This window comes from Taeniopygia guttata, chromosome 1, assembly GCF_048771995.1.
Source record: "Taeniopygia guttata chromosome 1, bTaeGut7.mat, whole genome shotgun sequence".
Classification (NCBI taxonomy): Eukaryota; Metazoa; Chordata; class Aves; order Passeriformes; family Estrildidae; genus Taeniopygia; species Taeniopygia guttata.
In genome coordinates this window covers 47,078,470-47,094,155 of record NC_133024.1, presented here as the reverse complement: position 1 = coordinate 47,094,155, position 15,686 = coordinate 47,078,470, and positions in this window count along the sequence as shown.

Genomic DNA, 15,686 nt, shown 5'->3' with positions numbered 1-15,686 from the left:
TCCTCTTTCTGGTGTGGCTGACATTCATATACAATTGTGTTTTAGAATGGAACCATGTAAAATGTGCAAAGTAACTGGACAGAAATTCACAGTACTGTATTACCTCATGTGAACGGGCGTGTGCATTCAGTTTGAGTTAGAGCCTTCAGCCCTGGGCACTTTTTGGAAACAGCTTTAACCCTCTATAATTCAGTCTATGTTCGTGTCTATTTTTTTTTTTGTTTATTTGTTTGTTTCTAGTCAGGAATGAAATTATGCAATAACTATCTTGTACTTGACTCTTCATAATTTCCTTTTCTGGCCAGCAGTTAAGGAGGAAAATTAAATGACAATGAAGAAAAGCAAGTGCAAATATTGCATCTTCCAAAAGGGTCATTCTAATTTGGGCGTAATGTCAGAAAGGATTTCAATATATCTTAGCCATTTCCCCTATTTCTGTTCATAGTCAGCAGAATGAGCTAACTTCTATTATGTTAAAAATAAAGTACCAAAGTTGTATTTTTAGGTTAAATATAAAAGAATGATAACCCATTAGCCCACGTTCTCACACAAATTCCTTGCCTACCTACTCTAATGACGTGAATGAGCATCATTCCTTTGTCTATCTTTAAACAAAGAATGCTCTTCAAACAAGACACTTTATTTTAGTGTGAATTTCCTGGTTAAATACAAGTTAATCCCTCAGATATGATTCATATGCATTTAGATTGTGTTATAGTTGTGTTATGCCAGAAGTCAAGATGCAAAGAGCAAAAAGCCATGAGAATTAGGGCAAAGATAAGATGCCATAACATTTAAGAATGCAACTGTAATTTTCTCTGCTTTTGATAACTTTTGTAGTAACATCCAGTTTGCCAAAAGTATCTTGTTAGTACAAATGTAAAAATGTTAAAATTAATTCCTACTAAATTTGAAACCTTTTTATAGACTGATAATACAGATAGGCAGATTTGCTGCTGCTTATTGATGGCATAAGGCAGTTGGGGTTAGACAACACTTCAGGCCAATAATGAGCCTGCCAATGTCTCTCTGTGCTTGTCTTCAATATTAATAAAAGATATGCTCCACTCGCTTTCTCATAATTCTTTTTTCAGCTGCTATTTTAAGCAAACCTCTTGCCCCTTTTAATATTTTAAACCCCAGCAGGCTCAATAGGTGAAAGATGAAACTGGTATATATATTTCTTGCATCTGGAATAAAAGGGAAGGGAGCAGCTGGAGAATCAGATTCCTTCCCTAATTTTTCATGTTAGTTGTAAATATGTAAACAGTGGTTCCTACCACATATGAGCAGCTGAGTAATCACAGAATCATGGAATATGCTGAGCTGGAATTGCAGAATCACGGAATATGCTGCACGAGGATCACTGAGTCCCCCTGGTTCTGCACAGGACCATTCCCAAAAGTCACAGCATGTGTCTGAGAGCATTGTCCAAATGCTTCTTGAACTCAGCCAGGTTTGGTGCTGTGACCACTTCCCTGGGAAGCCTGTTCAGTGCCCAAACACCCTCTGGGTGAAGAATCTTTTTCTAATATCCAACCTAAACCTCCCTTGACACAACTTCAAGACATTCCCATGGATCTTGATGAATATATTCCTATGAATGTACATCAACCATCATTTCTGAGGGCTTAATGTCCCACTTATTGCCACCTCCTTGGCAGGTGACTTGCTTTGTGAATATGCCAGCCCATTGGACACCATGAACACCATGAATGGATCTAATGGTTACTGTTCAACAGCAAGTTTTGGGAAACAAGAAAGTGTAATTTCACATATTTCTAATTAGCTGATGAATGGGTGAGTTAAATTCACTACTCTTGAGAGAACACCCACATAGCAGTGTGGTTGTGACTGGGCCAGCTAGACACCTAGATAATGCCTGGGTGTGTTATGGATGGGATGATGCATGATTCAGACTGTTCCAGTAAAGAATCTGGACACAGCCACTTTTTCTTTGGTTGTATATTGGATGGGATGTATTGTGGAGAAGAAGGTTTAGATGTGTGCAAGTAAGTTGCAGCATGCCCAGGTTCCTGGCTAATCCTATTTACAGACATTTCCTCCAATTTCCAGGGAAGCCTGGAAGACAGAGGTAGAGTGGACCTTGGAGTTGCCTTCTGCCAGCAAGGAATGACATGCAGCTCATGAGTTACTGCCCCAATGTAAGCAAAGCTCTCACAGAGTCAGAGCAGGATCCACTTGTAATGCCGATAGCAGAGATGAACAGCTGATGGAAAAGGGTCATCTGGCAAAACAATGCAGCATTGCAGTCTGAACTGTAAGGGAATTGCAGCTGTGGAACAGGGAAAAAAAAGAACCCTTCCCTTTCTAAAGCTAGGTGGAGACCTAAGTATCCTAATGAGTCTCTACAGCTTGGCCATAGTATGTCTTAACAGCACTCCAAGAGTAGGAGGCAAATAAAACCTTCATCAGTGACTAGACAATGGCAGATGTTTTCTGGATAAATGGAGCTCTGTTTTTCCTGATCTCCTTGTTTACGCACAAAAAGTGTGCTGGAGGCTGTACTGTGCATTAATTTCCAAGGTAGGCATCTGCATGATAGATGCTAAACCTGAAGCATCTTTTATAAGATTTCTTTGCATTAATAAAATCAGTTGTCTCTGGAGGTGATTAATTGCATCTGGACTTATGGGATTGCTCAGAGGATTTGTCTTTTGAGTAATCTATTATTCTCTCTCCTTTGGGTCTGGTGAGAGCATAGTAACTAATTCAGATTACATTTTCTAGCTTTTAACTGTTTAAAACTAGATAAGGTGAAGCTTAGTGTCTGAGTTTTAGCTTGAAGAAGGATTGGATAAATAAGTTAAAAATAAAAGGCGTTTCCTACATCTGCTTATTGAGTTTATAGGGATTCCTTAAATTTGTCTGTGTCTTGTCACCTAAATTTTAGATACACTCAAGGACAGATGACATCATATTGTCTCTTATATCATTCATTCCTCATCGTAACATCTGTTTCCTAACCAATTATTTCTGCACATGTGACATTAGTTACCACTTAAGCCACCAGTAAATTTGGATCACTTGTTCTAGACAATGGCTGGGTGCATAATCCATACAGTTTCCATTTTTTAAAATCACAGTTAGTTTAACAAATACTTTGATTCAAATGGGTTAATATTAATGATCAGGATGAAATATTTACTTTATCTCTATTTTTGGATTAAGAAATTAGCCATAAACTCAGACCAAAACAAACTTTTCCTTGGCATTGACTCAGATGTTTTTAACCTAATCCTTCTCTTTGGGAAATCAATAATAACACTCCCATTGGTCTTCTGGACGGACAGATGGGGTCATTAATAATAAATATATTTTGTGAATTCAATTATCTTAAAAGCAATGATACCAAAATAAATAAATTCACATCAGTCCTTTATTTTTCTGGACAAAATCCAGGTGTAATAAGTATGTCATGAGGAAAGGACACAGATACCCTACATTACTGACGAGACTTTCACATTCTAAGTTTTTTGTACTTAAAAATGAAAAACAATGTTTTCTGATAAATGGAATTTTTTATATGAATCATCAAGATTATTAAATTTTTTGAGACTATCTGAAACTCTAAAAACAATTTTTGTGCAAAAAAATAAGTTGACTGAATTTGATGGCCTAGGCCTTGTTGACTATGCAAAAATAGCAATCAAATACAGGTTTTGATTTGAGAGCTTCACATTCTCATACAAGTTGTTTGGTAAATGTGAGTGTCAAAATTTGAACTGGTTTAGTTTCAACTAATGTATGAACTTAACTGAGCCATTTTTGTTTGGAGTTCATTTTTTCCTGAACCTATATATTCAATGGGAAATGATTGACATATGCAGACTGGGATTTGGATCTATTGGTAAGTAAGGAAACTTATGGCAATAATGCATTTGGTTTAGATGTCTCTTTCATCATGTGTTACAAGGAAACTAAGAAGTATGAAAATGTGAGCTCTGGCACTCTTCTGCCTCTGCCAATCTTTTTGTTAGAATAGTCCATGACCTGATTTAACTAGAAGTAGTTACATACATAGGTCACACCAGTGAAGTTCAACAGGTATAATTTGTCTGAGAAAAATAATTTCCCTTTCCCCTTCCCCTTCCCCTTCCCCTTCCCCTTCTCCTTCTCCTTCCTCCTTTCCAGTAAATCCTGAGAGAAAATTACCCACTGGAATTTGCTAGAGTAGGAAAAAATTTTGCTTAAGGTTTTGCTGTGATTAGTTCACTGTAACAGAGCAGTCACAGAAAGGAGGGAAAAGTACCAGGAAGGAAATGATGAATAGGTGTTTTTGCAGAGCTTGACACATCACCACTTCAGATGGGCTGAAAACTTAAAAAAACCTGTTATGATTATAACAGTACATTGTGTTTATTTTTTAATTTTAAAGAAGAGTGGGACATGTTTCACTTTTCCACTGCAATTTCTCCCATCACATAGATTGTTGTTTATCTTGATTTATTACAAGTCTCTCTAACTCTGCTTTTCTAAAAGAAAAAAAAAAGAAAAAAAAAAAAATTTAAACTCTACATCAGTTCTTGTGAATGTCCCCAGATACGATAACCTTAGACATATGTTGTAGGTTTTCATCTCAAGCAACTGATTCCCAAAGTACAATGACAGGAATTCAAGTTAGTAAGTAACAGGGCCTTTATTTCCCCAGAGATATAAGTGTGGAAGTCAAGGGAAATACAATGACGTCGTTAATGTTTTATTTATAACTCTTGGTAGTCCCACCCTTGGCTACATTGTCTGAGCTGCTCTGTTATTTTCATAAAAAGGCAATTTCTGTTTTATACAGATGATTTATTTCTACACATGTGAGGAGGAAAACTCATTTTTATTGGCTGTTTGTGATCTATTAAAAGAGTCTTGTCATAATAATTTATGCCTTAAAACACTGATTAGGTGAGCTAGATGAATTGGATAAATTTGGAAGGTGTAAGATTCTGGGTATTCCTTTCCATCTCGCAAAAGTCTTTAACCATTACTTCTGTGTGGATAAATACTCTAAAATTGAAAAGGTGTTAGGGATTTCAAGAAGCCATCACAGGATTTTGCTTGCTTTAGCACAACTCATTGCCAGTTGTTCAGTAAAATTCCTGGTATTTTCTAACAGAACATTTTTTGTAAAAAAGAAGTGAGATTATAGGAAGAACAGTTAGGCCCACAATTCATAATGCCTTTTCCAAAATCAAACCAATTAAATCCATTTAACATTGTTTTTGAATGGCTACAGAGCATCATTTGCTGAAGAATTAGATATGCATAGGTCAGTATATTTTAAGAAATGACAACATTCATGTATTTTTGGCACTGTTACAGTTAGGAAGTATTTGAGAGAAACTCATTGCATGAGTTTGTCATGAAACACAACTTATTAAGTTCAAACAACATTTAAATATTTGGACATCTGTTGGTTTATCCAAGCTTTCTAAATTTTGCCCATGATTTTTTGTATGAAAACACTTCATTAAGTACTTAGCCAGTTACCAAGTCTGAAGTGAATGCAACCTGCCAGAAACATCACAAATCTTTGTAATGTTGTTTTAAATGTCCAACTAAAGTAATCTAAAGCCAATTAGTTGCAAATTGTGTGAACCAGCTGCTAATCGAGTAAACTGTTATTTGGAAAAGTAACAGAACATGGTTTTGCTTTTAAGGCTTTCAAGAAAGATATTTCACTTACAAGACGGCTTAAAATAAAGGAAGTCTCCAGGTTCCATCTCAAAGGACTACTCTGAACTCCAGTGAGATGAGCTCATGCCAATATTATGAAATACGGCTGTCTCCTGAACTGATAAAGGAATGAAGTCCCGGAAGACTTTGAACAGTATCAGAGGATGAGTACTTAAAATACACCTGGGAAGTTGAAAAAAGTGTCTAAGTTATTTTAGATCATGCAGATAGAGACTTCAGACATCCCTACTGATATCCAGGACTGAATACAGGAAGATCTGTAAAAAGATCTGAAAAGCAGTTAAAGAACAGCCTTAATTAAGGAGCTTCTTGAGAGCTGTGGACCAAAAAGGAACACTATATGCTATAGAGTGAAGAACTATTTGGACTTTTCTTTTCCTCGTGAGGCAACAAAGAACCCTGAAGGAAATAGAATTTGGCTTTACCAGAGAATGAAGTTATTAAGGAGAAAAAGGATTCTGAAAGAGCTGCTGTGTCTGACCATAGGTAAATCTCACTGCTACAGAGACCTGATGTGACCATATTTCAGATATATATGTGGAGATCCACTCTTAGAGGCTTTGGTAAATTTTCCAGGCTGTTTAATAGGGACCAAATCCCAAAGACAGAACTGTAATATAAATATGGCAGGTATTTAATATTTGATGTGAGTTTTGTTCTTCATTATCATGCAGAAGTCCAAGCAGTGTGTTTTGCTGTGTCTTCATGCACTCTCAGCTACCAGAAAAAGCAACGTACAACTGAGTTTTATCAGACTCATGTAGCAAAATGTACGGTAAATATGCTAATATGTATGCTTACATATGCTATGCTATGCTATGCTACGATATGCTGTGCTATGATAATACGCAGCCTTAGATATCTTACTAAATATTTCAATGTAGATGAATTTCCTATTCTGTCCCAGCATTTTTTTTCCATTCTTAGCCAGTTTCATATCATCCTTCATTTGAAAGTCTCACTTTCTTTCCTTTGAAAGATTTTTTTTTTTTTTTTTTTTAATGGAGGATTTCACTACCACAGAATGACAAAAAAGCTGATGTTTGGAATGGGAACTCTAGAGATCAGCTGGTCCACTCCCTTGCTAAGCAGTACAGCTGGATGTCCAGGACCATGTCCAGGTGATTTAAATATCTCCAGGGTTAGAGGTTCCTCAGTCTCCCTGAACAACCTGAGCCAGGGCTCAGTCACCCTTACAATAAAAAAGGTGTGTCCTGATACTCAGATGGAACAGGTAGAGATGCAGGGAATTATCTGGATTGCATGCTTGCAATGTTTGTTTGGAGGTACGTAAGGAGAAGCCTAAGTGACATGATGAAATCTCGTTATATATGGTTGTGCATTTTTCCTGTGTGCTGAAGGTAAGGCTGAGAATAAGATTTCTACCCTTCACAGAAACTAGAAAATGAAAGGCTTTTTGGGGTGGTTTAGCAGTAGGAAATTACTGTCTGAACTAGAATTAAATTTAGTCTCAATTTATGCAGATGTGTCGACATAGTGGAATAGATGGAAATTGTACTGATCCCAGTAAAATACATTTATGCTGTCACTGCAGAGATAAGACATTAATAGGTACCTTTTGCCACATGTTGCTGGGCCTGTGCAGCAATAACTAATTTGCTGTCAGAGGAAAAGTCATACAATGCCAAATGGTATGTTTGGAAGACCTGACAGATCTTTTTTAACCCCGTGAGATCACACTACTTTTTGCCTGACACATTCATGGAAACCTTTTCTTCCTCTACCAATAGTGCCAGTGTTCCCTTACCTTTTGACAGTTAAAATCATGCTAAAATTGAACAACAGCTGTCTAGGGGCCTTGATTATCTACCATATTACTGATTTTAAGTGTAACATTTGATTAGTTTGTTATGAATACACTATGTATCATTTGTTTCTTTTTGTTTCCCCTTCTGAATTTCTAAATACATTTGATTCAGTTGTGCTTTCTCTTTTTAATAAACCTTTTTTTTTTTTCTTGGCTGGGACTGAAATGCAGAAAATAACATAAGAATGACCAAAATAATTAGATATAGATAATTTCTGAAGCAAGAAGAGCATGTTAGAATATGTCCTATGCAAAATGCTGGTGATGCCCTGTGCTTCATATTTTACTTTTCAAAAGTGATTTGGGTTCCTTGTGAGACACCCAGGGTCTTTAGACAATTTATCTTTACCTAGGTGTAACCTTGAGAATATTTTCCTGTCTCTCCAATAACAGCAGAGAGAAAGTACTTCCTTTATCTTCCATAACAAATCCTGAATGCTTACTTGTTCCAGAAGTGCAATGTACATTAACTTTAGAGGTTCCATATAAGTTTTTTTTCCTTTCAAATTAGGCCAATATGCTGATCACTTTTGCTGACCCAGTAGGATGATTAAACAAATACTCCAGTGCATTCTGGTCTGAATTTCCCTTGTGTAAGGACAGTCCAAGGGCAGGGCTAAGTCCTCACTTTACTGATGAGCCCGTATCAAGACATATAAACAAGTGGTGCTATCTTAGCCAAAGAACAATGAGACAAGCAAAAGAACGAATGATCAGCCAATAATCTGATCCAAAATGTCCCTCATCAGTGTGAAATACTGATTACCCTAGTGTTTTTAATTATATATTACTTACTCTTGAATAAACAAGCACCAAAGATAGTAATAATCCAAAACCAGACCACACGAGTGTTTGGAACAATTTTTGTGACAAGATGTAATTTGTTCCAGGAGAGAAAAGATAATAAATCATTCTTAATTTGAGTTGTTTTGATTTGTCCCTCTTGACATAATTCCTTTTAAGATGCTTGAGTATAATCCTTCCTTGTTTTTTCTGCCCATACTAGTCTCACTTTCAAGGGACCACTAAGAGATGATGAAGCTTCTGTAAGGGACTGATTGTCTGGTGTGTCAAGACCAGGCTCTCCATGGCTGGACAGCAAAACAATGATGTTTTTATCCAACTTTCCTTCAAGACTTTAAAGAAGAATTGATAGGAACTTGCCAGGACAATCCTGAGGCAAACTGCATGAGGTTTTTGTGCTTTAGCCTGTCATGCACATTGCTTTTGTTATTGCACTGAAGGAGCAGAGTTTACTGGCTACTGACTGCTCATAAACCAGTGCAAAACAGACAAATCTGGGGCTTAGTGAAACTGTTTGCTGTTTCTCAAAAAGGTAAAGCCAGCTCGTATGTCACAACCTAACTTAAAAAAATCTTCACATTGTGCTAGTGGATAAAAGCAGTTAGGCATTTCTCAAGAAAGTGATTTTTATTAGAAAACTGCAGCTAAAAAAAAAAAAAATTCAAGAAATGTGCTGTATTAGATAAAGATTTTAAAGAAACCATTCCTCAAGGCAAGATAGAACCATTTTTGGCATGGGTTTTGGCATGGAGCATGAGCATTTTTGTTTTTTCCAAGATATTTAAGCAAGGTCAGTTCACCAGCATTTATCTTTCTCCTTTGAAATTGCTACTTTAAAAGAACTCCTAACTTTGTGAGGCTGGATCAGATAGGAGCTGTATTCCTAGGTCTGTGTGACCAGTTCTATCCTTATTTTGTTGGTATCTGCCATAAAGAGAAATGAAACAAGGAAAAAGAGGAAAAGAGCTGTTGTAAGTACATTGAGAGCTAGATCACAGCCCAGGAATAATGTAGGTAATGGAGAGTTTAAGCTGGAATGAAATGCATCCAAATAAAATTACACTCAGGTACTACAGAACTTGAATCAGTCAAATTCCATTAAAAATTCACTCAGTGACTTTCATGTTTCCAGCTACACCCAGGTTTGCTCTTATTTGAGCAGAGCTGAGTGTCTGAGACCGAGTTGCAATCTGGATGATGAATATTCCTCTGCCTGATGGGCCCAATACTACCTAATGTATTCCGGGCATGTATAACGCACACTGACAGGTTTGGCTGACATTTTTTTTAAATGACAGCCCAGGGCTTTATAATTATGCTTTTTACACAACAGCTCAATGGACTTTGGAACTATCTGCCCAGACTTTTGCTGTGTTTAATTTCATATAGCCAGAGTAAACTGGAAACAGGGATGAGATATTTTATCTCTTTTTCTCACACTGTTTCTGACCATTGAACTGGACCATCATGCTCCTCAGCATGCTTTCATTTCTGGCCTGAATATTTTTCTGCACAGAGTAGAAGCATTTCTTTATAGATCACTATTTTTTTGTAGGAGTCTAAGTAGCAGATCAAAAAATTTAATCTTGGAACAGCAGCACTCTGAATGTACACAGGCACAATGACAGAGCAGTTACCTTGATTCATTCTCCACTTTGCTGCCTAGCTTAGAGCCCATTTTAATAATGACCAAAACACAAAACTGGCATGCCAATTCCAAAATGTATTTTTCCTGCCCAAAGCTGGGAAATTTTTGTAAGGAAATTGTAACTCCCTGTCCAAAGTAGAGTGCAACCAGTTGCCAAAGTCTAAACTCTTTTAACTGGTGCTTTTCAAAAGCAAAGTAATATTTCTGGTTGAAATAGATCTTGTACATTTATTATTATAGTTCAGAAAATTCCAGATTGTTTTAACCTGTCAGCTTAAGGCAATTATTCTTTTTAAATGCTAACTGCTGGGATAGCAATTTGAAAACAGTCATGAAAAATGTTTTGTACCTGTCAGAACTGACTGTGATTGTTTTGTTTTTCTATTTCTTTTGTTTCATTCTGTATTTTTCATTTCAAATTGTCACACAGATTGCCAAGTCTTGCTTTAAGATGCGCTACATGATTATTATTACTATTATTACTATAATACACTTGTATTACTATTATTAATATTATTATTCCAAACAAGCCTAGACCCATCAGAGGAAACAAAGCTGGGCCTAAGTGTTTTTTTCTTTTGTGTCTTTTGTAAGTTTACAGCTTTGTGCATCTAAAAGCACTCTCAACAAAAGTATTAAAAAAATGTTGTTGGATTGTTCTTTTCCATATTAAGGAAGATGTAATGTGTACAGCAGGAAGGAATCATAAAGAAAAAAGGAGATAGGCAGAGAGAATGGTGAAAGCCACAAGGAAGTGAAGGAACATAATATGGAGTATAGTTTTACATACGATTGTAATAGAGACAGGTTCATTTGTGATGTGAAAGTCTAAAAAGGGACATCTGAAAGCTCTGCAGTGTTTGTGATGCCAGGCTTAAGTGAGAACTCTTGTTTATTACAAACACATACTGAATTAAATAACCTTTATAAGCAATGTTCCCACACAAACTCCATTCTCAGCTGCATGTACAGAAGTTGTGATTGTTCAGAACTCAAGAATCATCCAGTGGAAGGCCACCAGAATGCTCAGGAGTACAAGCACATTTGCATTTTGGGAAAAACCTGAGGGATGTGGGCTTGTTCAGCCTTGATAGGGGATAGATAGCTGTGGGGGGATCTAACAGGGCACTCATCAGGAGAGAGACGGGTTCTTTAAGGAGATGGCAGGTGAACAAGATGCATGGCAGGTGAACAAGAAATGACAGTGGTACATTGGAACAGAAGTGCTACAAAGTCATAAAAATCAAAAATAAACCAACACTCACATACCTTGAAGACTGTCAAGCAGTGTAGCAGGGTTGCCCAGAGGGGCTGTGCTGTCTCTGTCAGGTTTTCAAACCCCACAGTACCCAGCCCTGAGCAATCTGATCTGACCTCAGAGTTACCCCTGCAAAGAGCAGCAGCTTGGACTAGAGACCTGCCAAGTCCCTTTCCACCTGAATCATACTGTGATCATGTTATACTATGGCTGCTTCCCAAATGGCAATGCCAGTGATACAGGTGAAATATGGTTTTGTACATTTAATCAAAAAGTTGTCTAAGAGTGTGACTAACTGTTAAACTAAATGGAAACTGAGATACTGTGTCATGTACGATTTTTAGGACTTCCTTAGTCCTTTTCTTAGTAGGTATTTTCTAACTTGCAAACAGACACATCCAGTGGCTGGAATCTACACATCACAGATTACAACTTCTCCTACAACAAAGCCTCAGAAGTGCTTCACAGACAAAGGCAGTTGTGCCACTTGACCTGAGCAGCAGCCCCAGCTGTTCTATGATGTAGTATAGATTTAGCCTCTGGGCATCATCATTCACTGCAGGCAGCAGGCTTAGGGTAAGGGCATGCATAGGTGGGCTCTTCACCCACATGGCAGGGATATGAGCATGGGATATTCTGAAAGTGAAGCATGTTCCCATGCTGCTTTTAAGATGCTTATTTTAAAGACAACTATCGCACCAAAGGCTGAAATCCTTGACAGCACTTCATCAGCTTTGTAAAAATCAGGAAGAAGTACAGGCTTACAGGGAAAAAGACAACCATATCCGCGGATCTTTGTGAAATTAAGCTATTGCATTTTACCCATCTCTAGTCTTTCAAACTACTCTGAGAAAGCATATCCTGCTAAGTTAACACTGTGGAATACCTATACAGTATATTTTCTGTGGAAGAACAGAATATGCACAAAAGAAATCTGTAATTCTCAACATTTTTTTTATGAGCAGGGCCCCTTTATGGCCTCATTTGTCTCTATGTAACCTTTGATTGCCTAACTAACTTTAATTGCTGGCTCTATTTGAAGTCCTGCTGGGCTGGAGAGTTAAGTAACAAATGTAGTAGCTGCCTCTCTCTCATACCCTAGGTTACTTGAGTTGCTACTGACTATATGTCGGCATATTTTATTTGATTTCTTGAGAATGTTTTTTTTTTATCTATGTAGGTAATTTGATCCCCTTATTTGTTTAAAGCAGCTAAAGATGTTTTGCATGATTTGAGAAAAACAGAATTAGGTTTTTGCTCTTTTCCATCACATTAAGCAAAATAATGTAAGTGCCATAGTTTTAGGAGTCATATGTTTGTAAATCATTCCCTGTTAACAGAAGTGCTCATATCATCATAATGTCTCATGAATCATTTGCGTACTCTCAAGGTTTTCCTTGGAATAGAATGGCACACAAAAGAAGTTTTTATTTTTTTCTTTTAATAACAGCATCATCTTTGTCAAATGTAATAGATGAGCAATTACCATTTCATTTAATCTGACTATGGAACCAGACATAGTTAGTCAGGAATGCGAGGTTAAAGAGACTTTTATGTGTTTCCACGTCTTGCTAAAGAAAGAAAATCTCTCTAGGTTCATCAGCCACCGTTTTTGCATCTTCTATGTGATTTTTCTGTATCCTGTAATTTAACTTTGGGTTAATAGTGCAACTTTATCTTCCTGACTGTTGTTTATGTATTTCTGGTTTTCCTCTTAAAAAACCACAATAAAATTTAGATGTAACATTCTTCAAAATAAAAGGAAAGTAAGAAAGCGAAAAAACCTATTCCTCCTAGAAAATGTTTTAGAACATTTTCTTCCATTACAATATCTAAATTCTGTGAAATATACTTATTAAAAAAAAAATCGAAATTGAATGATTGAATCCTTGTGAATTTTTTTCGGGATCATTATAATTGTACATATTACTGCAGTAAATGCCATTTAACCACTCAGTTGTGCTGGCTTATATTGCTTTGCTCAAACTGTGCCAAGCAGCACAGAGAACTCCAGAGAGAATCACTAGAATAATTTAACCTACATGCTAGAAAGTCAGTGAATGTGCTGTAACTCTTTTCCCTGGGTGTCTTGGAATGTTATTACTTGGCACAGCTTAAAAATACCACTCAGAAAAGAAAAAAAAGAAGTGTGATTTAGGGCCAGATTCACTGACACATTCCAGTTGCTTTGTGCTTGTCTGGTGATAGAAAACAGCAGTAAACTAACAAGCTAAAGTGGATTTATGATTGCTTTGCATATCTGACATGGCATGGGGCTATTACAGCATACCAGAGGGAGTGCTCTCTTCCTTAGTGATGGGCTGGAGATAAAGGGAAAGGGTGTTTGTTCTTGCTTATAACAGAATTCCTGGTGGTATGAAATAAAATCATAAATTTAGTCATATATTCATGGTATTTTAATATTGATTAAATGGTCTTCGCCTGTTAATTGTGGGCAGATACTAAGACAGCAGAAGTGTCCTTTTAAGACTAAAATGGCAATGAACCAACTGATACAATAAATATTTTAAAGCTTTTTTAAGCAAAGATTGTGCGTGCATCACATAGTAAGCTGCACATGATATGGGCTTCATATCCTTCCCGTTCACATAACTCTAGCTGATCCAACCTAAATGAGAAAGTCCATTACTATCAAGAAGGAATGTCACCAATGTCATGCAGAGCAAATACATTTGAGGATGTCTGTTTGACATGTGACATAAAAGGTTTCACTGAGTCCCAGCAGTATGAATTGCACAGTGGAGAGCCTTTGTCATCTCAGTTGAGGAATGCTTTAGACGTTCAGTTGGCCTTGGCATCTCTGACACAGTGATAAGTGTGTGCAAATATTTCACTGAGAACCAGTTATTCAGAAAATGAAGTACTTGCATGTTTTGCCAGGCAATGACTTTGGTGTGCATGCTCTAACAAATGCTGTCAGAATTCCCTCATTAAGGTTCTTCTCCCCTGAATTTCCTTGAGACAGGGTCAGTATTAATTGAGAACCACAGATTTATATATTAAGAATTTTATACTCTGTAATATGGCTTTTGTGTGATGCTTGCATAGTCCCCTATGAAGCAATCAAGTTGAAGGACTCTGTAGAGGTATGGAGAGCTATTCTTCTGGCAGCTGGATGGAGTGAATCTTTCATCTGGGAAGGAATTTCAGTGAAATATTTCTCAGAGTAGAGGAGTCTGTAAGGAAAGACTAAGTCATTCTGTGAGGGGCCAAACTGAACTTGCCATGTAAGGAGCCATATGTACCCAGGAAAGGTGTGAGCATGAATGATACCTGTGTAAGAATGATGCTGTGTTAAGAGACGCAATCACAACAAGAAGGAGAAGAGGGTGTGACTACAGGCTCAGGTGTATTTGCTTGGGTCACTCACTTCTGTCTGTGTCCATACACTGGCAGACAACAAGGATATATTTCTGACATTGTTACAAGTCACATAATTCATGGCTGGATGGCATGCCCATCTCTTCTCCTCTAACATATTCAAGCAAGTGCTATGCACATGAGCCAGTATCTCCAGATGAAGTGCAGAAAAGTTGTACTTTTCTGGTGGTTATCTCCACTAGTAACTAAAATCAAATCAACTTTAAACCATGAGACTCCAGTTTGAGGACAGCCATCCTTAGAAAGGCCTCAGTTTTCAGATTGCATTTTTTCTGGCATTTTACAAGGAAGTATAATTCAACATTCAAAAAGTTAATTCTCAGATTATTCCTTGAAAACAGTGTAAGCTTAAAGTTTAGTTGACAAGTATTATTTAATCAACTGTTCTTAGAGGAAAATATAAATACCTCATATCTTTAATGAAAATATAAATAGAAATATCTCAACATTGTGAAATAGCTGAATGGTATGATGTACATAAACATCCATGGCATTTTTTGGCCTGTTTTTCAAGACCTCCTCTGTTAAACAGAATGCTCAGGGTGATATATCGGCAGTCTGAATGAGAATAGATTGCTGTTGCAGATAATAAAATTTCATTATGGTCAAACTTTAATCTGAGATAAACTTGAATGTCTCTGATGGGAAAGTCAGTGACCACCAAAGCAGTCTGGCCACCCAAGCCAGGGTTGATGTGGTTACAGATACTTTGTTGAAAGCCAGATGTAATGAAACAAATTCTTAATTCTCCTTGTGTCAGATAAGCTTGTTGGGAAAAATATTTTCAGACTCAGATATTTAAGAGATATTCTACACATTTTCCAGATATGCTATCTATTGTGGTCTCTTTCTTCATCTTCCTCCATCTCTACTCTTGTAAACACATGTATCTTTACACAGCTTCCATCATATATGCATCAGTCTTGTCTTTCCTGTTCACTAACTTCTCACCTTATCAACTTTGCCGATGTGTCCATAATACGTAATGGATAACTGAGTGCAAAGTAGCTACTAAAGATGATATTGGTGGCCAATAG